This window comes from Schistocerca piceifrons, unplaced genomic scaffold (genome assembly GCF_021461385.2).
Source record: "Schistocerca piceifrons isolate TAMUIC-IGC-003096 unplaced genomic scaffold, iqSchPice1.1 HiC_scaffold_1808, whole genome shotgun sequence".
NCBI classification, from domain to species: domain Eukaryota; kingdom Metazoa; phylum Arthropoda; class Insecta; order Orthoptera; family Acrididae; genus Schistocerca; species Schistocerca piceifrons.
In genome coordinates, this window is record NW_025727688.1 from 330,300 (window position 1) to 358,137 (window position 27,838).

Consider the following 27,838-nt stretch of genomic DNA (forward strand, 5'->3'; position numbering starts at 1 on the left):
TGAAATTGCATCGGAATTAACTACAAAAGGCACAATGCCAACTTAAGTAGAGGAAGACTGACTCTTCTTACTGTCTATGTTCTGAACCTATCCTGTGAGACCAGTTTTAGATTTCGATGCTTGACTTCGGGTTTACTGTATCCCTTTGACCTTCATATTGACGATGACACACAGAAATTTCATCCAAAGTACATACAAAAGGCACAATGCCGACTTAAGTACAAGAGGACTGACTCTTCTTTCTGCCTATGTATTGAACCTTTCCTGTGAAACCAGTTTTAAATTCCGATGCGCACTTCAGGTTTGCTGTATCCTTTGACCTTCTGATTGACGACGAAAAACAGAAGTTGCATCGGAATTAAATACAAAAGGCACGATGCCGACTTAAGTACAAGAAGACTGACTCTTCTTACTGTCTATGTTGTGAACCTTTCCTGTGAGACCAGATCTAGATTCCGATGCTTCACTTCAGGTTTACTGTATCCCTTGGACCTTCTTATTGACGATGAAACGCAGAAATTGAATAGGAATTAAATACAAGTGGCACAATAGCCAGTTAAGTACATGAAGACTGACTCTTCTTACTGTCAATGTTTTGAACCTTCCTTATGAGACCAGTTTCGGATTCCGATGCTTCACTTCACTTTTACTGCATCCCTTGGACCTTCGTATTGACGATCAGACACACAAATTGCATCGGAAATAAATACAAAAGGCAGAATGCCGACTTAAGTACAAGAGGTATGTCTCTTCTTACTGTCTATGGTTTGTACCTTTCCTGTGGGACCAGATTTAGATTCCGTTGCTTCACTTCAGGTTTACTGTATCCATTGGACCTTCTTATTGACGATGAAACACAGAAATTGCATCGGAATTAAATACAAAACGCTCAATGCCGACTGCAGTACAAGAATACTGACTCTTCATACTGTCTATGATTTGAGCATTTCCTGGAGACCAGTTTTAGATTCAGATGCTTCCCTTCAGGTTTGCTGTATCCTTTGGACCTTCTTATTGACGATGAGACACTGCATCGGAATTAAATACAAAAGGCACAATGCGGACTTAAGTACAAGAAAGCTGACACTTCTTACTGTCTATGTTTTGACCTTTCCTGTGAGACCAGTTTTAGATTGCGATGCTTCACTTCAGGTTTTCTGTATCCCTTGGACCTTCATATTGACGATGAAAGACAGAAATTGAATCAGAATTAAATACAAAATGCACATTATCGACTTAAGTACAAGAAGACTGACTCTTCTTACTGTCTATGTTTTGAACCTTTCCTGTGAGACCAGTTTTAAAGTCCGATGCTTCACTTCAGGTTTACTATATCCCTTGGACCTTCTTATTGACGATGAAACACGGAGATTCCATCGGGATTAAATGCAAAAGGCAAATGGACGACTTAAGTACAAGAGGACTGACTCTTCTTACATTCTATGAATTGAGCCTTGCCTGTGAGGCACGTTTTAGATTCCGATGCATCACTTCAGGTTTACTGTATCCCTTGGACCTTCTTATTGCCGATGAAACACAGAAATTTCATCGGAATTAAATACAAAACGCACAATACCGAATTAGGTACAAGAAGACTGACTCTTCTTACTATCTATGCTTTGCACCTCTCCTGTGAGACCAGTTTTAGATTCCGATGCCTCACTTCGGGTTTAATGTATCCCTTGGACGATCTTATTGGCGATGAAAGACAGATATTGCATTGGAATTAAATACAAAAGGCACAATGCCGACTTAAGTACAAGAGGAAGACTCTTCTTACATTCTGTGACCTGAGCCTTTCCTGTGAGATCAGATTTAGAATCCGATGCTTCACTTCAGGTTAACTGTATCCCTTGGACCTTCTTATTGACGATGAAACACAGAAATTGCTTCGGAATTCAATACAAACGGCACAAAGCCAACTTAAGTACAAGAAGACTGACTCTTGTTACTGTCTATGTTCTGAACCTTTCCTGTGAGACCAGTGTTAGACTCCGATGCTTCACTTCAGGTTTACTGTAACCCTTGGACCTTCTCATTGACGATGAAAAATAGAAGTTGCATCGGAATTAAATACAAAAGGCACAATGCTGACTTAAGTACAAGAAGACTGACTGTTCTCACTGCCTATGTTTTGTACCTTTCCTGTGAGACCAGTTTTTGATTCCAATGTTCACTTCAGGTTTTGTGTGTCCCTTGGACCTTCATATTGACGATGAAACACAGAAATTGAATCGGAATTAAATACAAAAGGCACAATGTCGACTTAAGTACAAGAAGACTGACTCTTTTTACTGTCTATGTTATGAACCTTTCCTGTGAGACCAGTTTCTGATTCCGATGCTTCTCTTCACTCTTACTGTATCCCTTGGACCTTCTTATTGGCGATGAAAGACAGAAATTGCATCGGAATTAGATACAAAAGGCAGAATGCCTACTTACGTACACGAGGAAAACCTCTTCTTACCGTCTCTGTTTCAACCTTTCCTGTGACACCAGATTTAGATTCCGATGCTTCACATCAGGTTAACTGAATCACTTGGACATTCTTACTGACGAAGAAGAACAGAAATGGCATCGGAATTAAATACAAAACGCTCAATGTCGACTGAAGTACAAGAAGGCTGACTCTTCTTACTGTCTGTGCATTGATCCTTTCCTCTGATACCGGTTTTAGAGTCCAATGCTTCACTTCAGGTTTACTCTATCCTATGAACCTTCTTATTAACGATGAAACACAGAAATTTCATCGGAATTAAATACAAAAAGCATAATGCCGACTTATGTAAAACAAGACTGATTCTTCTTACTGTCTATGTTTTGCACCATTCCTGTGAGACCAGTTTTAGATTCAGATGCTCCAATTGGGGTTTACTGTATTCCTTGGACATTCTTAATGACGATGAAACGCAGAAATTGCACCGGAATTAAATACAAAAGGCACAATGCCGACTTAAGTACAAGAAGACTGACTCTCCTTACTGTCTATGTTTTGTGCCTTTCCTGTGGGACCAGTTTTTGATTCCGATGCTTCATTTCAGGTTTACTGTATCCCAAGGAACATCTTATTGACGTTCAAACACAGAAATTGCACAGGAATTAAATACAAAAGGCACAATGCCGACTAAAGTACAAGAGGACGGGCTCTTCTTACTGTCTATGCTTTGAGCCTTTCCTGTGGGACTAGTTTTGGATTCCGATGCTTCACTTCAGGTTTACTGTATCCCTTGGACCTTCTCACTGACGATGAACCACAGAACTCGCATCGGAATTAAATACAAAATGCACAATGCCGACTTAAGTACAAGAAGACGGGCTCTTCTTACTGTCTATGTTTGAGCCTCCCTGTGAGACCAGTTTTAGATTACGATAATTCACTTAAGGTTTACTGTATCCCTTGGACCGTCTCATTGACCACGAAACACAGAATTTGCATCGGAATTAAATACAAAAGGCACAATGCCGACTTCAGTACAAGAAGACTGACTCTTCTTACAGTCTATGTTTTGAACCTTTCCTGTGGAACAGTTTTAGATTATGGTGCTTCACATCCGGTTTTCTGTATGCCTTGGACCTTCATATTGACGATGAAACCCAGAAATTGCATCCGAATTAAATTCAAAAGGCACAAAGCCGACTTAAGTACAAGTAGACTGACTATTCTTACTGTCTATGATTTGAAACTTTCCTGAGAGACCAGTTTTAGATTCCGATGCTTCACTTCAGGTGTACCGTAATCCTTGAACCTTCTTATTGACGATGATACACAGAAATTGCATCGGAATTAAATACAAAATTCACAAAGCCGCCTTAAGTACAAGAAGTCTGACTCTTCTTACATTCTATGATTTAAACCTTTCCTGTGAGACCAGTTTTAGATTCCGATGCTTCACTTCAGATTCACTGTATCCCTTGGAGCTTCTTATTGACGATGAAACACTGAAATTGCATCGGAATTAAATACAAATGGCGCAATGCCGACTTAAGTACATGAGGAACGTCTCTTCTTACTGTCTATGCTTTGAACCTTTCCTGTGAGACCAGTTTTAGAATCCGATGATTCACTTCAGGTTTACTGTATCCCTTGGACCTTCTTACTGACGATGAAACACAGAAATTGCATCGGAATTAAATAGAAAAGGCACTATGCGGACTAAGTACAAGAAGACAGACTCTTCTTACTGTCTATGTTTTGAACCTTTCCTTTGAGATTAGTTTTATCTTCCGGTGTTTCACATCAGGATTACTGTATCCCTTGGACCTTCTTATTGACGATGAAACACAGAAATTGCATCGGAATTAAATACAAGACTCACAATGCCGACCTAAGTACAAGAGGACTGACTCTTCTTACATTCTATGATTTGAACCTTTCCTATGAGACACGTTTTAGATTCCGATGCTTCACTTCAGGTTTACTGTATCCCTTGGACCTTCATAATAACGATGAAACACAGTAATTGCTTCGGAATTAAATACAAAACACACAATGCGGACTAAAGTACAAGAAGACGGGCTCTTCTTACTGTCTATGCTTTGAGATTTCCTGTGGGACTAGTTTTAGATTCCGATGCTTCACTTCAGGTTTACTGTATACCTTGGACCTCCTTATTGTCGATGAAACACAGAAATTGCAACGGAATAAATACAAAAGGCACAATACCGACTTAAGTACAAGAAGACTGACTCTTTTTACTGTCTATGTTATGAACCTTTCCTGTGAGACCAGTTTCTGATTCCGATGCTTCTCTTCACTCTTACTGTATCCCTTGGACCTTCTTATTGGCGATGAAAGACAGAAATTGCATCGGAATTAGATACAAAAGGCAGAATGCCTACTTACGTACACGAGGAAAACCTCTTCTTACCGTCTCTGTTTCAACCTTTCCTGTGACACCAGATTTAGATTCCGATGCTTCACATCAGGTTAACTGAATCACTTGGACATTCTTACTGACGAAGAAGAACAGAAATGGCATCGGAATTAAATACAAAACGCTCAATGTCGACTGAAGTACAAGAAGGCTGACTCTTCTTACTGTCTGTGCATTGATCCTTTCCTCTGATACCGGTTTTAGAGTCCAATGCTTCACTTCAGGTTTACTCTATCCTATGAACCTTCTTATTAACGATGAAACACAGAAATTTCATCGGAATTAAATACAAAAAGCATAATGCCGACTTATGTAAAACAAGACTGATTCTTCTTACTGTCTATGTTTTGCACCATTCCTGTGAGACCAGTTTTAGATTCAGATGCTCCAATTGAGGTTTACTGTATTCCTTGGACATTCTTAATGACGATGAAACGCAGAAATTGCACCGGAATTAAATACAAAAGGCACAATGCCGACTTAAGTACAAGAAGACTGACTCTCCTTACTGTCTATGTTTTGTGCCTTTCCTGTGGGACCAGTTTTTGATTCCGATGCTTCATTTCAGGTTTACTGTATCCCAAGGACCATCTTATTGACGTTCAAACACAGAAATTGCACAGGAATTAAATACAAAAGGCACAATGCCGACTAAAGTACAAGAGGACGGGCTCTTCTTACTGTCTATGCTTTGAGCCTTTCCTGTGGGACTAGTTTTGGATTCCGATGCTTCACTTCAGGTTTACTGTATCCCTTGGACCTTCTCACTGACGATGAACCACAGAACTCGCATCGGAATTAAATGCAAAATGCACAATGCCGACTTAAGTACAAGAAGACGGGCTCTTCTTACTGTCTATGTTTGAGCCTCCCTGTGAGACCAGTTTTAGATTACGATAATTCACTTAAGGTTTACTGTATCCCTTGGACCTACATATTGATAATGAAACACAGATATTGCATCGGAATTAAATACAAAAAGCACAATGCCGACTTAAGTACAAGAGGAATGACTCTTCTTACATTCTATGATCTGAACCATTCCTGCGAGACCAGTTTTAGATTCTGAAACTTCACTTCAGGTTTATTGTATCCCTTGGACCTTCTTATTGACGATAAAACACAGAAATTGCTTCGGAATTAAATACAAAGGCCCAATGCCGACGTAAGTACAAGAAGACTGTCTCTTCTTACTATCTATTTTTTGAGTAAATACTGTGAGAAAAGTTTTAGATTCCGATGCTTCACTTCAGGTTTACTGTATCCCTTGGACCGTCTCATTGACCACGAAACACAGAATTTGCATCGGAATTAAATACAAAAGGCACAATGCCGACTTCAGTACAAGAAGACTGACTCTTCTTACAGTCTATGTTTTGAACCTTTCCTGTGGAACAGTTTTAGATTATGGTGCCTCACATCCGGTTTTCTGTATGCCTTGGACCTTCATATTGACGATGAAACCCAGAAATTGCATCCGAATTAAATTCAAAAGGCACAAAGCCGACTTAAGTACAAGTAGACTGACTATTCTTACTGTCTATGATTTGAAACTTTCCTGAGAGACCAGTTTTAGATTCCGATGCTTCACTTCAGGTGTACCGTAATCCTTGAACCTTCTTATTGACGATGATACACAGAAATTGCATCGGAATTAAATACAAAATTCACAAAGCCGCCTTAAGTACAAGAAGTCTGACTCTTCTTACATTCTATGATTTAAACCTTTCCTGTGAGACCAGTTTTAGATTCCGATGCTTCACTTCAGATTCACTGTATCCCTTGGACCTTCTTACTGACGATGAAACACAGAAATTGCATCGGAATTAAATAGAAAAGGCACTATGCGGACTAAGTACAAGAAGACAGACTCTTCTTACTGTCTATGTTTTGAACCTTTCCTTTGAGATTAGTTTTATCTTCCGGTGTTTCACATCAGGATTACTGTATCCCTTGGACCTTCTTATTGACGATGAAACACAGAAATTGCATCGGAATTAAATACAAGACTCACAATGCCGACCTAAGTACAAGAGGACTGACTCTTCTTACATTCTATGATTTGAACCTTTCCTATGAGACACGTTTTAGATTCCGATGCTTCACTTCAGGTTTACTGTATCCCTTGGACCTTCATAATAACGATGAAACACAGTAATTGCTTCGGAATTAAATACAAAACGCACAATGCGGACTAAAGTACAAGAAGATGGGCTCTTCTTACTGTCTATGCTTTGAGATTTCCTGTGGGACTAGTTTTAGATTCCGATGCTTCACTTCAGGTTTACTGTATACCTTGGACCTCCTTATTGTCGATGAAACACAGAAATTGCAACGGAATTAAATACAAAAGGCACAATACCGACTTAAGTACAAGAAGACTGACTCTTTTTACTGTCTATGTTATGAACCTTTCCTGTGAGACCAGTTTCTGATTCCGATGCTTCTCTTCACTCTTACTGTATCCCTTGGACCTTCTTATTGGCGATGAAAGACAGAAATTGCATCGGAATTAGATACAAAAGGCCGAATGCCTACTTACGTACACGAGGAAAACCTCTTCTTACCGTCTCTGTTTCAACCTTTCCTGTGACACCAGATTTAGATTCCGATGCTTCACATCAGGTTAACTGAATCACTTGGACATTCTTACTGACGAAGAAGAACAGAAATGGCATCGGAATTAAATACAAAACGCTCAATGTCGACTGAAGTACAAGAAGGCTGACTCTTCTTACTGTCTGTGCTTTGATCCTTTCCTCTGATACCGGTTTTAGAGTCCAATGCTTCACTTCAGGTTTACTCTATCCTATGAACCTTCTTATTGACGATGAAACACAGAAATTTCATCGGAATTAAATACAAAAAGCATAATGCCGACTTATGTAAAACAAGACTGACTCTTCTTACAGTCTATGCTTTGCACCATTCCTGTGAGACCAGTTTTAGATTCAGATGCTCCAATTGAGGTTTACTGTATCCCTTGGACCTTTTTAATGACGATGAAACGCAGAAATTGCACCGGAATTAAATACAAAAGGCACAATGCCGACTTAAGTACAAGAAGACTGACTCTTCTTACTGTCTAAGGTCTGAACCTTTCCTGTGTGACCAGGTTTAGATTCCGATGCTTCAATTCAGGTTTACTGTATTCCTTGGACCTTCTTAATGACTATGAAACCCAGAAATTGCACCGGAATTAAATACAAAATGCATAATGCCGACTTAAGTACAAGAGGAATGCCTCTTTTTACTGCCTATGTTTTGAACCTGTCCTGTGAGACCAGTATTAGATTCCGACGCTTCATTTCAGGTTTACATTATCCCTTGGACCTTCTTATTGACGATGAAACACAGAAATTGCATCGGAATTAAATACAAAACGCTCATTGCCGACTTGAGTACAAGAAGACTGACACTTCATACTGTCTATGTTTTGAACCTTTCCTGTGAGACCAGTTTTAGATTCCGATGCTTCACTTCAGGTTTACTGTATCCCTTGGACCTTCATACTGACAATGAATCACAGATAATGCATCGGATTTAAATGCAAACTGCACAATGCCGACCTAAGTACAAGAAGACTGACACTTCTTACTGTCAATGTTTTGAACCTTCCTTGTGAGACCAGTTTCAGATTTCGATGCTTCACTTCACTTTTACTGCATCCCTTGGACATTCTTATTGACGATCAAACACAGAAATTGCATCGGAATTAAATACAAAACGCTCAATGCCGATTGTAGTGCAAGAAGAATGACTCTTCATACTATCTCTGTTTTGAACCTTTCCTGTGATACCAGTTTTAGATACCGATGCTTCACTTCAGGTTTACTGTATCCCTTTGACCTTCTTATTGACGATACAACACAGATATTGCATCGGAACTTAATACAAAAGGCACAATGCCGTCTTAAGTTCAAGAAGACAGATTCTTCTTACTGTCTATGTTTTGAGCGTTTCCTGTGACACCAGTTTTAGATTCAGATGCTTCCCTTCAGGTGTACTGTATCCTTTTTACCTTCTTATTGACGATGAAGCACAGAAATTGCATCGGAATTAAATACAAAAGGCACAATGCCGACTTAAGTACAAGAAGACTGACTCTTCTTACTCTTTATGCTTTCAACTTTTCCTGTGAAACCGGTTTTAGATTCCGATGCTTCACTTCAGGTTTACTGTATCCCTTGGACTTTCTTATTGACGATCAAGCACCGAAATTGCATCGGAATTAAATACAAGAGGCACAATACCGACTTAGGTAGAAGAAGACTGACTCTTCTTACTGTCTATGTTTTGATCATTCCTGTGAGAGCAGTTTTAGATTCCGATGCATCACTTCAGGTTTACTGTACCCCTTGGACCTACTTATTGACGATGAAACACTGAAATTGCATCGGAATTAACTACAAAAATCACAATGCCAACTTAAGTTGAGGAAGACTGACTCTTCTTACTGTCTATGTTCTGAACCTATCCTGTGAGACCAGTTTTAGATTTCGATGCTTGACTTCGGGTTAACTGTATCCCTTTGACCTTCATATTGACGATGACACACAGAAATTTCATCCAAAGTACATACAAAAGGCACAATGCCGACTTAAGTACGAGAGGACTGACTCTTCTTTCTGCCTATGTATTGAACCTTTCCTGTGAAACCAGTTTTAAATTCCGATGCACACTTCAGGTTTGCTGTATCCTTTGGACCTTCTGATTGACGACGAAAAACAGAAGTTGCATCGGAATTAAATACAAAAGGCACGATGCCGACTTAAGTACAAGAAGACTGACTCTTCTTACTGTCTATGTTGTGAACCTTTCCTGTGAGACCAGATCTAGATTCCGATGCTTCACTTCAGGTTTACTGTATCCCTTGGACCTTCTTATTGACGATGAAACGCAGAAATTGAATAGGAATTAAATACAAGTGGCACAATAGCCAGTTAAGTACATGAAGACTGAGTCTTCTTACTGTCAATGTTTTGAACCTTCCTTATGAGACCAGTTTCGGATTCCGATGCTTCACTTCACTTTTACTGCATCCCTTGGACCTTCGTATTGACGATCAGACACACAAATTGCATCGGAAATAAATACAAAAGGCAGAATGCCGACTTAAGTACAAGAGGTATGTCTCTTCTTACTGTCTATGGTTTGAACCTTTCCTGTGGGACCAGATTTAGATTCCGTTGCTTCACTTCACGTTTGCTGTATCCCTTGGACCTTCTTATTGACGGTGAAACACAGAAATTGCATCGGAATTAAATACAAAACGCTCAATGCCGACTGCAGTACAAGAATACTGACTCTTCGTACTGTCTATGATTTGAGCATTTCCTGTGAGACCAGTTTTAGATTCAGATGCTTCCCTTCAGGTTTGCTGTATCCTTTGGACCTTCTTATTGACGATGAGACACTGCATCGGAATTAAATACAAAGGGCACAATGCGGACTTAAGTACAAGAAAGCTGACACTTCTTACTGTCTATGTTTTGACCTTTCCTGTGAGACGAGTTTTAGATTGCGATGCTTCACTTCAGGTTTTCTGTATCCCTTGGACCTTCATATTGACGATGAAAGACAGAAATTGAATCAGAATGAAATACAAAATGCACATTATCGACTTAAGTACAAGAAGACTGACTCTTCTTACTGTCTATGTTTTGAACCTTTCCTGTGAGACCAGTTTTAAAGTCCGATGCTTCACTTCAGGTTTACTGTATCCCTTGGACCTTCTTATTGACGATGAAACACGGAGATTCCATCGGGATTAAATGCAAAAGGCAAATGGACGACTTAAGTACAAGAGGACTGACTCTTCTTACATTCTATGAATTGAGCCTTGCCTGTCAGGCACGTTTTAGATTCCGAAGCATCACTTCAGGTTTACTGTATCCATTGGACCTTCTTATTGCCGATGAAACACAGAAATTTCATCGGAATTAAATACAAAACGCACAATACCGAATTAGGTACAAGAAGACTGACTCTTCTTACTATCTATGCTTTGCACCTCTCCTGTGAGACCAGTTTTAGATTCCGATGCCTCACTTCGGGTTTAATGTATCCCTTGGACGTTCTTATTGGCGATGAAAGACAGATATTGCATTGGAATTAAATACAAAAGGCACAATGCCGACTTAAGTACAAGAGGAAGACTCTTCTTACATTCTGTGACCTGAGCCTTTCCTGTGAGATCAGATTTAGAATCCGATGCTTCACTTCAGGTTAACTGTATCCCTTGGACCTTCTTATTGACGATGAAACACAGAAATTGCTTCGGAATTAAATACAAACGGCACAAAGCCAACTTAAGTACAAGAAGACTGACTCTTGTTACTGTCTATGTTCTGAACCTTTCCTGTGAGACCAGTGTTAGACTCCGATGCTTCACTTCAGGTTTACTGTAACCCTTGGACCTTCTCATTGACGATGAAAAACAGAAGTTGCATCGGAATTAAATACAAAAGGCACAATGCTGACTTAAGTACAAGAAGACTGACTGTTCTCACTGCCTATGTTTTGTACGTTTCCTGTGAGACCAGTTTTTGATTCCAATGTTCACTTCAGGTTTTGTGTGTCCCTTGGACCTTCATATTGACGATGAAACACAGAAATTGAATCGGAATTAAATACAAAAAGCACAATGTCGACTTAAGTACAAGAAGACTGACTCTTTCTACTGTGTATGTTGTGAACCTTTCCAGTGAGACCAGATCTAGATTCCGATGCTTCACTTAAGGTTTACTGTATCCCTTGGACCTACATATTGATGATGAAACACAGATATTGCATCGGAATTAAATACAAAAGGCCTACAATTCCGACTTTAGTACAAGAAGACTGACTCTTCTTACCGTCTATGTTTGGAACCTTTCCTGTGAGACCAGTTTCAAAATGGGATGCTTCTCGTCACACTTACTATATACCTTGGACCTCCTTATTCACGATGAAATAGAGAAATTGCATCAAAATTAATTACAAAATGCAGAATGCAGACTTAATTAGAAGAGGAATGTCTCTTCTTACTGCCTATGTATTGAACCTGTCCTGTGAGACCAGTTTTAGATTCCGACGCTTCATTTCAGGTTTACTTTATCCCTTGGACGTTCTTATTGACGATGAAACACAGAAATTGCATCGGAATTAAATACAAAAGGCTCATTGCCGACTTCAGTACAGGAAGACTGACTCTTCTGACTGTCTATGTTTTGAACCGTTCCTGTCAGACCAGTTTTAGATTCCGATGCTTTTCTTCAGGTTTACTGTATCCCTTGGACCTTCATATTGACGATGAAACACAGAATATGCCTCGGAATTAAATACAAACGGCACAATGCCGACTTAAGTACAAGAAGACTGACTCTTCATACTGTCAATGTTTTGAACCTTCCTTGTGAGACCAGTTTCAGATTTCGATGCTTCACTTCACTTTTACTGCATCCCTTGGACCTTCTTATTGACGACCAAACACAGAAATTGCATCGGAATTAAATACAAAACGCTCGATGCCGATTGTAGTGCAAGAAGACTGACTCTTCATACTGTCTCTGTTTTGAACCTTTCCTGTGATACCAGTTTTAGATACCGATGCTTCACTTCAGGTTTACTGTATCCCTTGGACTTTCTTATTACGATGAAACACAGAAATTGCATCGGAATTTAATACAAAAGGCACAATGCCGTCTTAAGAACAAGAAGACATTTTCTTCTTACTGTCTGTGTTTTGAGCATTTCCTGTTAGACCAGTTTTTGATTCAGATGCTTCCCTTCAGGTTTACTGTATCCTTTGGACCTTCTTATTGACGATGAAACACAGAAATTGCATCGGAACTAAATACAAGAAGCACAATACCGACATAGGTACAAGAAGACTGACTCTTCTTACTGTCTAAGTTTTGATCATTCCTGTGAGAGCAGTTTTAGATTCCGATGCATCACTTCAGGTTTACTGTATCCCTTGGACCCACTTATTGACGATGAAACACAGAAATCGCGTCGGAATTAAGTACAAAATGCACAATGCCAACTTAAGTACAAGAAGTCTGACTCTTCTTGGTGTCTATGTTTTAACCTTCCCTGTGAGACCACTTTCAGATTCTGATGCTTCACTTCGCTCCTACTGTATCCCTTGGACCTTCTTATTCACGATGAAACAGAAAAAATTGCACCAAAATTAATTACAAAATGAAGAATGCCGACTTTAGTACAAGAGGAATGTCTCTTTTTACTGCCTATGTTTTGAACCTTTCCTGTGAGACCAGTTTTAGATTCCGACGCTTCACTTCAGGTTTACTGTATCCCTTGGACCATCTTATTGACGATGAAACACAGAAATTGCATCAGAATTAAATACAAAAGTCTCATTGAGGGCTTGCGTACAAGAAGACTGACTCTTCTTACTGTCAATGTTTTGAACCTTCCTTGTGAGACCAGTTTCAGATTCCGATGCTTCACTTCATTTTTACTGGATCCCTTGGACCTTCTTATTGACGATCAAACACAGAAATTACATCGAAACTAAATACAAAGCCTGAATGCCTACTTAAGTACAAGAGGTATGTTTCTTCTTACTGTCTATGGTTTTAACCTTTCCTGTGAGACCAGATTTAGATTCCAATGCTTCACTTCAGGTTTACTGTATCCCTTGCACCTTCTTACTGGCCATGAAACACAGAAATTGCATCGGAATTAAATACAAAACGCTCAATGCCGACTGTAGTGCAAGAAGACTGACTCTTCATTTTGTCTATGTTTTTGACCTTTTTTGTGATACCAGTTTTAGATACCGAAGCTTCACTTCAGGTTTTCTGTATCATTTGGACCTTCATATTGAGGATGAAACACAGAAATTGTATCAGAATTAAATACGAAAGGCACAATGCCGACTTTAGAACAAGAAGACTGGCTCTTCCTACTGTCTATGTTTTGAACCCTTCCTGTGAGAGCAGATTTAGATATCTATGCTTCAATTCAGGTTTACTGTATCCCTTGGACTTTCTTATTGACGATGAGACACTGAAACTGCATCGTAAATAAATGCAAAAGGCACAATGCCGACTTAAGAGCATGAGGACTCACGTTCCTTACGTTCTATGATTTCAGCCTTTCCTGTGAGACCAGTTTTAGATATCGATGCTTCACTTCAGGTTTACTGTATCCCTTGGACCTTCTTATTGACGATGAAACGCAGAAATCGAATCGGAATTAAATACAACTGGCACAATAGCCAGTTAAGTACATGAAGACTGACTCTTCTTACTGTCAATGTTTTGAACTTTCCTTGTGAGACCAGTTTCAGATTCCGATGCTTCACTTCACTTTTACTGCATCCCTTGGACCTTCTTATTGACGATCAAACACACAAATTCCATCGGAAATAAATACAAACGGCAGAATGCCGACTTAAGTACAAGAGGTATGTCTCTTCTTACTGTCTATGGTTTGAACCTTTCCTGTGGGACCAGATTTAGATTCCGAAGCTTCACTTCAGGTTTACTGTATCCCTTGGACCTTCTTATTGACGATGAAACACAGAAATTGCATCGGAAATAAATACAAAACGCTCAATGCCGGCTGTAGTACAAGAAGACTGACTCTTCATACTGTCTATGTTTTGAACCTTTCCTGTGACACCAGTTTAGATACCGATGCTTCACTTCAGGTATACTTTATCCCTTAAACCTTCTTATTGACGATGAAACGCAGAAATTGCATCGGAATTTAATACAAAAGGCACAATGCCGTCTTGAGTACAAGAAGACAGATTCTTCTTACTGTCTATGGTTTGAGCATTTCCTGTGAGACCAGTTTTAGATTCAGATGCTTCCCTTCAGGTTTACTGTATCCTTTGGACCTTCTTATTGACGATGAGACACTGCAACGGGATTAAATACAAAAGGCACAATGCGGACTTAAGTACAAGAAGCCTGACTCTTCTTACACTCTATGTTTTGAACCTTTCCTGTGAGACCAGTTTTAGATTGCGATGCTTCACTTCAGGTTTTCTGTATCCCGTGGACCTTCATATTGACGATGAAACACAAAAATTGAATCAGAATTAAATACAAAATGCACATCATCGACTTAAGTACAAGAAGACTGACTCTTCTTACTGTCTATGTTTTGAACCTTTCCTGTGAGACCAGTTTTAAATTCCGATGCATCACTTCAGGTTTACTGTATCCCTTGGACCTTCTTATTGACGATGAAACACAGAGATTGCATCGGACTTAGATGCAAAAGGCAAATGGACGACTTTAGTACAAGAGAACTGACTCTTCTTACATTCCATGATTTGAGGCGTGCCTGTGAGACCAGTTTTAGATTCCGATGCATCACTTCAGGTTTACTGTATCCCTTGGACCTTCGTATTGCCAATGAAACACAGATATGTCATCGGAATTAAATACAAAACCCACAATACCGAATTAGGTACAAGAAGACTGTCTCTTCTTACTATCTATGCTTTGCACCTTTCCTGTGAGATCAGTTTTAGATTCCGATGCTTCACTTCGGGTTTAATGTATCCCTTGGACCTTCTTATTGACGATGAAACACCGAAATTGCATCGGAATTAAATACAAAATGCACAATGCCGACTTAAGTGCATGAGGGCTGACTTTTCTTACATTCTATGATTTGAGCCTTTCCTGTGAGACCAGTTTTGGATATCGATGCTTCACTTCACTTTTACTGCATAGCTTGGACCTTCTTATTGATGATCAAACACAGAAATTGCATCGGAATTAAATACAAATGCCTGTATGCCTACTTAAGTACAAGAGGTATGTCTCTTCTTACTGTCTATGTCTTGAACCATTCCTGTGGGACCAGATTTAAATTCCGATGCTTCACTTCAGGTTTACTGTATCCCTTAAACTTTCTTATTGACGATGATACACAGAAATTGCATCGGAATTAAATACAAAACGCTCAATGCCGACTGTGGTACAAGAAGACTGACTCTTCATACTGTCTATGTTTTGAACGTTTCCTGTGATACCAGTTTTAGATACCGATGCTTCACTTCAGGTTTACTGTATCCCTGGGACCTTCTTATTGACGATGAAACACAGAAATTGCATCGGAATTTAATACAAAAGGCAGAATGCCGTCTTAAGTACAAGAAGACAGATTCTTCTTACTGTCTATGTTTTGAGCATTTCCTGTGAGACCAGTTTTAGATTCAGATGCTTCCCTTCAGGTTTACTCTATCCCTTGAACCTTCTTTTTGACGATGAAACACAGAAATTGCATCGGAATTAAATACAATAGGCACAATGCCGTCTTCAGTTCAAGAAGACTGACTCTTTTTACTCTCTATGTTTTGACTTTTCCTGTGAAACCAGTTTTAGATTCCGAAGCTTCACTTCAGGTTTACTGTATCCCTTGGACCTTCTTATTGACGATGAAGCACCGAAATTGCATCGGAATTAAATACAAAAGGCACAATACCGACCTAGGTACAAGAAGACTGACTCTTCTTACTGTCTATGTTATGATCATTCCTCTCAGAGCAGTTTTAGATTCTGATGCATCACTTAAGGTTTACTGTATCCCTTGGACCTACTTATTAACGATGAAACACAGGAATTGCATCGGAATTAACTACAAAAGGCACAATGCAAACTTAAGTAGAGGAAGACTGACTCTTCTTACTGTCTATGTTCTGAACCTCTTCTATGAGACCAGTTTCAGATTCCGATGCTTCACTTCGGGTTTACTGTGTCCCTTTGACCTTCTTATTGACGATGAAACACAGAAATTTCATCGGAAGTACATACAAAAGGCACAATGCCTACTTTAGTACAAGAGGACGGACTCTTCTTTCTACCTATGTATTGAACTTTTACTGTGAGACCAGTTTTAAATTCCGATGCTCACTTCAGGTTTGCTGTATCCTTTGGACCTTCTGATTGACGATGAAAAACAGAAGTTGCATCGGAATTAAATACAAAAGTCACGATGCCGACTTAAGTACAAGAAGACTGACTCTTCTTACTGTCTATGTTGTGAACCTTTCCTGTGAGACCAGATCTAGATTCCTATGCTCCACTTCAGGTTTTCTGTATCCCTTGGACCTTCTTATTGACGATGAAACACAGAAATTGCATTGGAATTAAACACAAAAGGCACAATGCCGATTTAAGTGCATGAGGACTGACTTTTCCTACATTCTATGATTTGTGCCTTTCCTGTGAGACCAGTTTTATATATCGATGCTTCACTTCAGGTTTACTGTATCCCTTGAACCATCGTATTGACGATGAAACGCAGAAATTCCATCGGAATTAAATACAAGAGGCACAATAGCCACTTAAGTACAAGAAGACTGACTCTTCTTACTGTCTATGTTTTCAACCTTTCCTGGGAGATCAGTTTTAGATTCCGATGCTTGAGTTCAGGTTTTCTGTATCATTTGGACCTTCATATTGTGGATGAAACACAGAAATTGTATCGGAATTAAATACGAAAGGCACAATGCCGACTTAAGAACAAGAAGACTGACTCTTCTAACTGTCTATGTTATGAACCCTTCCTGTGAGACCAGATTTAGATATCTATGCTTCACTTCAGGTTTACTGTATCCCTTGGACCTTCTTATTGACGATGAGACACTGAAACTGCAACAGAAATAAATGCAAAAGGCACAATGAAGACTTAAGTGCATGAGGATTTACTTTCCTTACATTTTATGATTTCAACCATTCCTGTGAGACCAGTTTTTGATATCGATGCTTCACTTCAGGTTTACTGTATCCCTTGGACCTTCTTATGGAAGATGATACACTGAAATTGCATCGGAATTAAATACAAAAGGAACAATGCCTACTTAAGTGCATGAGGACTGACTTTTCTTACTTTCAATGATTTGAGCATTTCCTGTGAGACCAGATGCTTCACTTCAGGTTTTCTGTATCTCTTGGAACTTTATATTGACGATGTAAGACAGAAATTGCATCGGAATTAAATACAAAATACATAATATCGACTTAAGTACAATAAGACTGACTCTTCTTACTGTCTATGTTTTGGACTTTCCTGTGAGACCAGTTTGAAATTCCGATTCTTCCCTTCAGGTTACTGTATCCATTGGACCTTCTTATTGACGATGATACACAGAAATTGCATCAGTATTAAATACAAAACGCACAGTGCCGGCATAGGTACAAGAAGACTGACTCATCTTACTGTCTATGCCTTTAACCTGTCATGTGAGACCAGTTTTAGATTCCGACGCTTCACTTCAGGTTTACCTTATCCCTTGGACCATCTTAATGACGATGAAACACAGAAGTTGCAACGGAATTAAATACAAAAGGCACAATGCCGACTTAAGTACAAGAAGACTCACTCTTCATACTGTCTATGTTTTGAACCTTTCCTGAAAGACCAGTTTTAGATAGTTTAAACTTCAGGTTTACTGTATCACTGGGACCGTCTTATTGACGACGAAAAACAGAAGTTGCTTCGGAATTAAATACAAAAGGCACAATGCCGACTGAAGTACATGAAGACTCACTCTTCTTACTGTCTATGTTGTGATCATTTCCTGTGAGACGAGATCTAGATACCGATGCTTCACTTCCGGTTTACTGTATCCCTAGGACCTTCTTATTGACGGTGAAACACAGAAATTGCATCGGAATTAAATACACAAGGCACAATGCCAACTTAAGTGTATGAGGATAGACTTTTCTTACATTCTATGTTTTTCCTTTCCTGTGAGACCGGTTTTGGATATCGCTGCTTCACTTCAGGTTTACTGTATCCCTTGGATCTTCTTATTGACCATGAAACGCCGAAATAGCAACGGAACTAAATACAGGAGGCACAATAGCAACTTAAGTACACGAAGACTGACTCTTCTTACTGTCTATGTTTTGAACCTTTCCTGTGAGACCAGTTTTAGATTCCGATGCTTCACTTCAGGTTTTCTGTATCTCTTGGACCTTCATATTGACGATGAAATACAGAAATTGCATCGGAATTAAATACAAAATGCACAATATCGACTTAAGTACAAGAATAATGACTCTTCCTACTGTCAATGTTTTGAACCTTATAAAGGCACATTTGCATGCCGAGCGTGAGTTTCCTCGGAAACGCGAGATATTAATTAAATAAATAATCAGTGACAAATAAATAAAGCCTATGGCACGCAACTGCAGCGCTGTGTCGCTGATAAAACAAAAGTACATTTTCGTTAGTCGTATGTTTGATTAAAAAAAAAGGGAGAGCTCTGGTTGATGTGGTGCGAGAAGCACGTATTTTAGTTTATTGTCTGGCACACCGCCATATTTCATGTTATAGAAAATTACTGCGAGTTGCAACCATACTAGGCACTCGATTCTGAAAAGAATTTATATTTATAAAAGTAAGTAGGATTATGAACTGTAGGCTTATTCATTGAATATATCTGATTTAACTAACTGTGTAAACTTTTTATGTTTAGTAGACAGTCACCTCTGTACGACGTATTGACATGGCTGGCAAATTATTCTAATATTGAGATTTAGATTTGAGTCCGCACCTACCGCAGCAGTCTTTGGAAACGATGTAAATACGAAGTCCGATTATTTGAGTCTTATTTCACGGTCAACTACGAATAACATTACATTTACGAAAAAGCCATTGTCAAGCGTCTGATACCGAATAATCAAAACCTGACGACTCATAGGAGAGCCAATCATACAGATAAAAATAATTAATATTTTATTTTATATTTTAATTTTATTTTATTTATTTTATATTGGCGACTGCGTGTCGGACTTGTTATTTTGTCATTTGTTACATTGTTCTCTTTGTTTCATGTGAAAAATCAACCTTCTGGTCCTGGACTTGACTATATGAGAAATAAAAAAAAAAATCAGAAGATATTTGCCAATTATAAAATTTTGCGGGAAGACGCAAAGAAGCTTCCAGCAAAATAAGGTAAGACGCAGCATCTTTGCATTAGCAGGCTTGACCAGACGTATAATTCAGTGTATTAGCTTTTCAGTAAAATTCTGTAGTGTTTCTTTTCCGCATAACAGTTTCAGTGATAAATTCCATTCTCAGTATTTTTCCTTAAACAATAACGTATGCAACAATACCAATACACGAGTGTACAATATGGCCGACTTCTGTACGATATCATGTAACATGGCCAGCAGCCATTACCAATAATCTCAAATTCAGTTTATATTTTTAAATTAACAGACAGCCATTGTTGCTACGACCGATTCATGCTCAACTGTATTTTATTTTAAAATCAGTGTCAAATATTTTCTTGAAACATATATCACGTGTGGCATGGTAATAACTAGAGAACAATACGCAAAAATGGAACAGCAAAGACGTACTATTCAGACGCAATCCGACTCGGACGAGAGACAAATGTTAGAAAATGACTTTACGACAGCAACCGGTAGTGACGATACATCAAATATTGACGCAAGTGTCAACGGAAATTTTGACAATAGGCCGTCCACCACAAAAATTTCAAAGTCTCAGTCAGAGCCCATGATAATACATGACGTCACGTCTAATGACGCGGCGGGGGCAGAGACCTTGCAAACAGTAAACATTGCCAACATGTTACAAATGCTAATGAAACAAAACGCAGAAAATATGGCAACCTTAAGGATGCAGAACGCGGAAAACATGGCAACCTTAAAGACACAAAATGAACAGTTAAAGACACAAAATGACGAAATTAAATCTGATCTCATAGCAATCAAGGCATGTAATGACACTTTATGTAAGCGTGTGGAACTTATAGACGCCACACTGACCAAACAGATGACTGAACTCAGTACGAAATTTTCCAAGCTTAAAACGAGACAAGAAAAGACTACAAATGACGTAGCACTTTTACAGAAACAATTAAAAAACCTTAATGTCACGTGTGAAGCTCTTACTGAACAAATTCAAACATATCCTTCAGTACACGACAACCTTGAAAAACGAATTACTGACGTGCAGAATAAATTTGACGATGTTGAACAACACCTGACTGACATCTTACAATCTGATGCCACAGCTCATTTTCAAAATATTAATAAAGAATTTCATGATTGGGTAGAGAACAAAGACAAACATTTTGATAGATGCATACGTGAAAATTTACCAACAATTGTGCACGACTCCGTAGCGGAATACATCACTAATAACAAACAGCTGATTAGTGACGCAGTACAATCCGTCACTGCACCCATGAGACAATTCACCGATCAACCACAGTCTGAATGTAACGAAAATATCAGTCAAAATGTACAGTTCAGAAACCAAAATACATTCGAGTATGACGCACACATACCGCACACCACAAACACACAAGAACAAAACACACCACGACTACAACACATACCACGACGTGCAACCACAAACACAAGCTATTATCATGGTAAACCACAGCAACATTATCGTAATTACTCGCCAGCTGAGCATTGCAGTAATTACAGTGGAACAAATCCATATCATAATGCAAAGGAAGAAGAAAGCTTAATAAAACACAGGCAATTTCAGGCTTTTATCCCAGAGAAACGAACCATTCATCCGGTGATTTTTCTTAAATCTTTTAGTAACGCATTTCCACGCACTTGGAGTGACCGGAAAAAGATTTCATATATTGTCGGTTACATCCAAGGCGATGCAGCTGTCTGGGCATACAGTCAAGCTGACGTATGTACCACGTACAGTGAGTTTGAGCGTGCCTTTCTGAACAAATTCTGGTCGCAATCCGTCCAGGAGCGACTCAGGAGACAAATTTTAGAACCTGAAACTTTTAACAGTAAAAATGGTAACTTACGCAGATATTTTGAAAAATACTTGAACATGGGACATTTTTTAGACGAACCAGTCGCAACACGTGATATACTCCGAGCGTTGAAGGCCAAATTGCCTTTCAACATTAAGGAAAAACTTCTACATATCCCGGATGACGATTCAGATTATTTTTTAACAGCTTTAGATTCGGTTGACATGTTACTTGAAGATCAGCGCTTCGCGCGGCAAAACAGCAGCCACAATGTTTACACTAGTGGTATGCAAAACATGCAGGCTTGCCAACACAATTCTGGCGCGCCCACAGTTGGATACGCGGTACAACAAGAACAGCAAACTCACATGCCGTCTCAGTACGGAAATCAAAATCAACACGCGTATTCCAATACGAACAATAGTTACAACAGTAATAACATTTCATGCGGCAATCCATACAAAAGGCACCGCGGTAATAACTGCAACGGTAACAACGGATACAAAGGTAATAACAAAAACACAAACAGAAATAGAAATAATAATAACTACGAGCCAAGACAGCATCAAGGTTGGACTCGTAACGATCAGTACTTTCATTCAAACTCTGCTTTACCACAGCAGCCACCAGGTCAAAATTGGAGCATACCTTACGACCGACAGGTAAGTTATAATGCGCAACAGCAACAACAACCGCAAAAGTTTGGAGATCATAATAGGCAATATCCGAATGTGAATATAATAGAAATGACACCTGATGCACAACCTCAATCTGTGTCAGTACCTAGTACAAATGATAATCCAACAAACTAGAAACAGTCACTACTTTGCCCCAGGTCGTGGCTGAAGAATCCTTGGGGGGCGGCTTCAATGTTAATCAGTTATTTGACACCACACTTGAACAACAGAATAATGATATGCCGAGTAATTCTAAACAAAAACTACCTGTTTTATTTATAAGATACAACCACAATAACAATATATCAGATGAACTTTTACAAGACAGTACACAATGTCGTTTAAACACAAATGAAATTGTTTTAGCATCCACTACTGGTGTAGTAGGTGGGATTCCAACTACTATTATCCTAGATACAGGTGCAGCTGTGAGCGTTTTATCTTTTAATTTTTATAAAAAGATGTGTGAATTGGAACCTGTGCCTGAGTTTCCTGCCCAAAACTGTAAAATAACTACTGCACTAGGTAATAAGTCATGTAGGGTTACGAAGCAAGTTTTTGTAAACGTTAAAATAGGTAATGGAACCGTACAATGGCCATTCCTGGTTGTACAAAACCTTGTGACAAATTGCATATTAGGAATAGATATTATGAGCGAGAAGGACTGCATTATAGACTTCTCCAAAGGTAAATGTATTTTAAATGATAAAGGCAGTGTAATTATTATTGATTTGGACAGGAGAACTCTAAAGCATGACAAACACTGTACAGGGTACAAGGTACAGTTAGTACTTGACAAAGACATTCAAGACATGCAAACACACTCATCTGACAGAGAGCTAATGGACTTGAAAACATTGCTTGATCATAAGATAAGTGAAGCTACAGCTCTCAGTGTACATGAACGTATAAAACTACAGGAAGTGTTATCCAAATATTTACAAGTTTTTACCAAACGATTAGGTGTTATCAACACGTATGTGTACAAGATTGAAGTTAAGCCTCACAAGATCTTCTACCATAAGACATATAACGTACCGTTATCTCAACGACCTGCTGTGTGGCAAGAATTAAAACAAATGTTAGACTGGAAGGTCATTGAACCATCCACCTCACCTTATTGTAGTCCTCTACTTGTTGTCAAAAAATCAAATGGAGGCATTAGGTTAGTGTTAGACGCACGAGCTATTAATGAAATAATTTTACCGGTTCACACAAAACCTGAAAATTTAGAAGAGCAATTACAGAAATTTCTAGATGCAAAATATTTTTCCACAATAGATCTCGCTAATTCGTTTTGGCAGGTGGGTATCACTCCTGATTCTCGGAAATATACTGCATTTATGTTCGGGGGGCGAACCTATCAGTTTTGTGTTCTACCCTTCGGACTGAATGTCAGCTCTGGGGTATTCATTACAGCCCTGGATACCGTGCTTGGCGACGATTTAGTTGAGACAGTCACACACTATGTAGATGATATACTGATAGCTACACAATCCTGGAATGAACACGTTGACACACTTCAAAGAATTTTAGAAAAATTTGCACAAGCTGGAGTCACAGCCAACCTAAGAAAATCAAAATTTGGTTGCAGTGAGATAAAGTATTTAGGACATATCATTAATTCACAGGGCATACGTCCGGATCCCAGTAAATTAGATGCTATCAGAAACTTTCCTAGCCCTCGAACTAAAAAGCAGTTAAAATCATTCCTTGGGCTATGTTCATTTTTCAGACGTTTTTTGCCACAACCACTTTTGAACAGTAAACATCTGCTAAATCTACTCAGAAGGAATCAAGTTTGGATCTGGTCGGAACAGTGCCAGAATGACTTTAATACAATTAAACATGCTTTAGTGAATGCTAACATTTTGAGCCATCCAGATTTCAATTTAGATTTTTGTATGACTTGTGACGCTTCACGTACTGGCTTGGGCTGTTGCTTATTTCAAGTTGTAAAGAATAAAGAGGAGGAACAGATAAGAATTATTGGGTTTGCGAGTCGCACTCTAACTGAATGTGAGCGTACATACTCCACTACTGAGTTAGAAACACTTTCCATAGTATGGGCATTCAAGAAATTCAATTATTATTTATTTGGAAAACATACGGTAATTTACACCGATCACCAGGCCCTGACATTTTTGTTAACTTGTAAACTTGTACATCCTAGACTATCACGATGGGCAGTTACACTTCAGAACTACTCTTTTGAAATTAAGTACATAAGAGGTAAGGACAACACCATTGCAGACACTTTGTCTAGACTTCCACAAGGTATGAATGATACCAACAGTGACTTAGAAAATATAAATGACTACAGGATTCTCTTAATGCAAGACAAGCAGTATCACCAATATTATATTGATATGTGCAGAAACATGGCTGAATTACAAAAATCTGATCCTCACTGGTATAAGATAATAACATTACTGGTAGAAAAACACAACCATCCTTTGACTAAGTATTACAAGTTACACAATGATGTGTTATTTTACCGCCGACATCCAAATGCTACTAACTGGTGTGTATGCATTCCCAAAGAGTCTGAACGTAATCTAATTTGGCACACACACTTAGTTTGGGGTCATTATGGGACGAAAAAGTGTTTGGCAAAGCTCAGTACATACTGTTATTTTAGCAATATGAGAAGAAAAATTTACAGGGAACTAAAAACATGTGTCATATGTCAAAAATCAAAACCTCAGAATTTATCCACAAAAACAGATTTACATTCTATTTTACCTGGTAGACCCCTGGAAATTCTGTGTACTGACATTAGTGGACCGCATCCAGCAAGCTCTGGAGGCGTCAAATATATCTTAGCTTTTTACGATATATTTTCTAAACACGTAAAACTTTATGCTTTAAAATCCGCCACTGCAAATGCTATAATACGAAGATTCTCAAGTGATTACCTGACGCACGTGGGAAAACCTAAAGCAATTCTGTCAGATAATGCAGCATACTACTCTGGGTACAAATGGAGAAATTTCTTGAAGGACAATAACATTAAAAGTATATTTATTTCGAGGTTTAGTCCACAATGTAACGCGACTGAGAGACTTTTCCGAGAATTAAATCGATTCATGAGGACCTATATTTCATCAAAACATACTAATTGGGTGTCCTACCTAAGTCTTTTCGAAGACGTACACAATAACTTAAATATTTACGATACAAATTACACACCTAACGAGATCATGTTCAATTGCAAACAGAACGATCAGTGGATAGAACCATTACCTAAGTTGTCGGACAAGGAAATCACACCTGAACAGAAAATAAAAGAAGTATTGACTACGCTGACACATCACGCACAGATACGAAACAAACATCACAGAAACATAATAAAAAGAAAACAAAAATTCGAGGTAGGAATGCTTGTACTACTTCGTACTCATCATAAATCTGTTGCACTCAAACGACGCAACGCTAAGTGGCGTCTGCTATATGAAGGACCTTATATAATTGTTAACATACCGCACCCTGGTGCGTATCTGTTACAACATCGTAGAACTAACAAAATTATTGGGCTATACGCACACCGAGATCTTAGAGCATTTCATGCTGAATAATGTAAAAGTCATACCCATCAAAATATTGCTAAGCAACTCGAAAAACTCTGTTGCTACAACACAGATAATAAGTAGTATAGAAATTTTCATTTCAGCGTTCCAGAGTCGCAGTTGAAGACAGAAGAACTTTTCTTTCAACGCCGCGGTTCCACCGAGAAGACTGAATATTAAAGTAAAATTTATGATTACGTAGCAGTGAATGATATATAAATTTTTCACGGAATATTTGTGACTGTAGGTACCACTGACTTGCTATGACACCTGACGAACCGACAGACGTCATCTGTGAAGCGATCTTTTACTTCGAGAAATAGATTAGACGCACATCTCTCAGCAAGAAAAGCATGTACCAGTAGTCAAGGCCACACAGACACACTACACACACGCACAAAACGCGAGGAATCGAACATTTTCTCTCTCTTACTATTTTGAATATTTATTGAGTAGTGAAAACGCCTGGTCTTGCCTACTGATGTAATGAATGTTGTGTCTAACCTATCTTAATTTCAGATGACATCACAAAAAACATCGATAATATCCCAGCAAAACCGCTAAAGAGGATGTAAATATCTGCAATTCATGTAATCAAATATGACACAATGTAATAACCTATAGCTATGTAATGATGATGTAAACATGTTTATGTGCAACTGTATTATGTTTATGCTAAGAAAATATGTGACGTGTGTATGCATTATTACTTATGTTTTTTTTTAAACTGATGTATAATGTAACTGTTACTGTGTGAAAATTTGAACGATAACGAGTGCCAAAATGTGAAAAACTTTTTTTAAAAAAAAAAAAAAATTGCGTAGTGAACCACTATTCACGGACATTAACGTACATTACTAAGTCTGCAACTACGCAGAAACCTATGTGAAAGAAACTGTTAATGACATTCATGATGCATCGTACCTTTGTTAACGCGATGAACGATTTCTTCGATGAGTAACCACGAACATTTAGGTGAGCTATATTTAAAAAAAAAACTGAATATGTGAAGTGCATAATTCGTGCATCGTCTAGCGACATTACTACAGTACCCAACTTCAAGATGTTAACTGGATTAAATGGACACAAAGTGCCTGTCCAGAAAACAACACGACGGGTGGAAGAATTTTGGTTGGAACTTCAGGGAATGAAATGTTCTCGAAATGTGACGGACACGCTTACCTGGACTGTCCAAGGATCGACGCCAGCTATGTGCCGTCCGAGGTTCTGCAACCAAGCTTCCACGGAATATCGAAAACGAACTGCATATGGACTAATTACTCGACGGGTCACGTCTGATCTGTAATAAACAATGCTTTTTGTCACAACGAACTGCATCACAACGACTATAATGGAAATAGGAAATGGACATGCTTATGTATCAATCACGTTGTTATACAACGATGTTACTGTGATCAAAAAAACTTTACCACGACGATACTAACCTGTAAAAAAAATTATTGTGCAGCAGATGAATATGAACTGTGATAACGACACCATGTGTATAGGTCAACGCACCTGAAACAACAGAACATTTTTCGTTGAAGCATTTCATTGCAATGCTATGTAACTAAGAACATTCAACAATCTAAAGTTGTATTGTATTATAACAAATATTGTAATTTTAAAACTAAGTTACCTGTCATAGAATGTAGTCTTCATATGTAATCTTGGTGGAATATTTTCTTTGTGCAACGACTAAGAAATGCGCGCGCACACGAACAATATGAACTGCAATACTGTGCCGCGTGATCTAAATTTACGAAATAACGGCAGTGCCGTAGTTACACAGACGCTTCTGCGCATGCACGCACTCTGTTTTGCCAACATAAGAACATTTTCGGCGCACGCGCGTCATTCAAATTTTGTGTATAATATACAGTATAATGTAAGTCATGTAAATAGTTGTAGATAACTTAGATTTTCTTGTGCCTTTAGGTGAATTGCTCGCCTGCAGGTGTGTCCTTTCGCCTC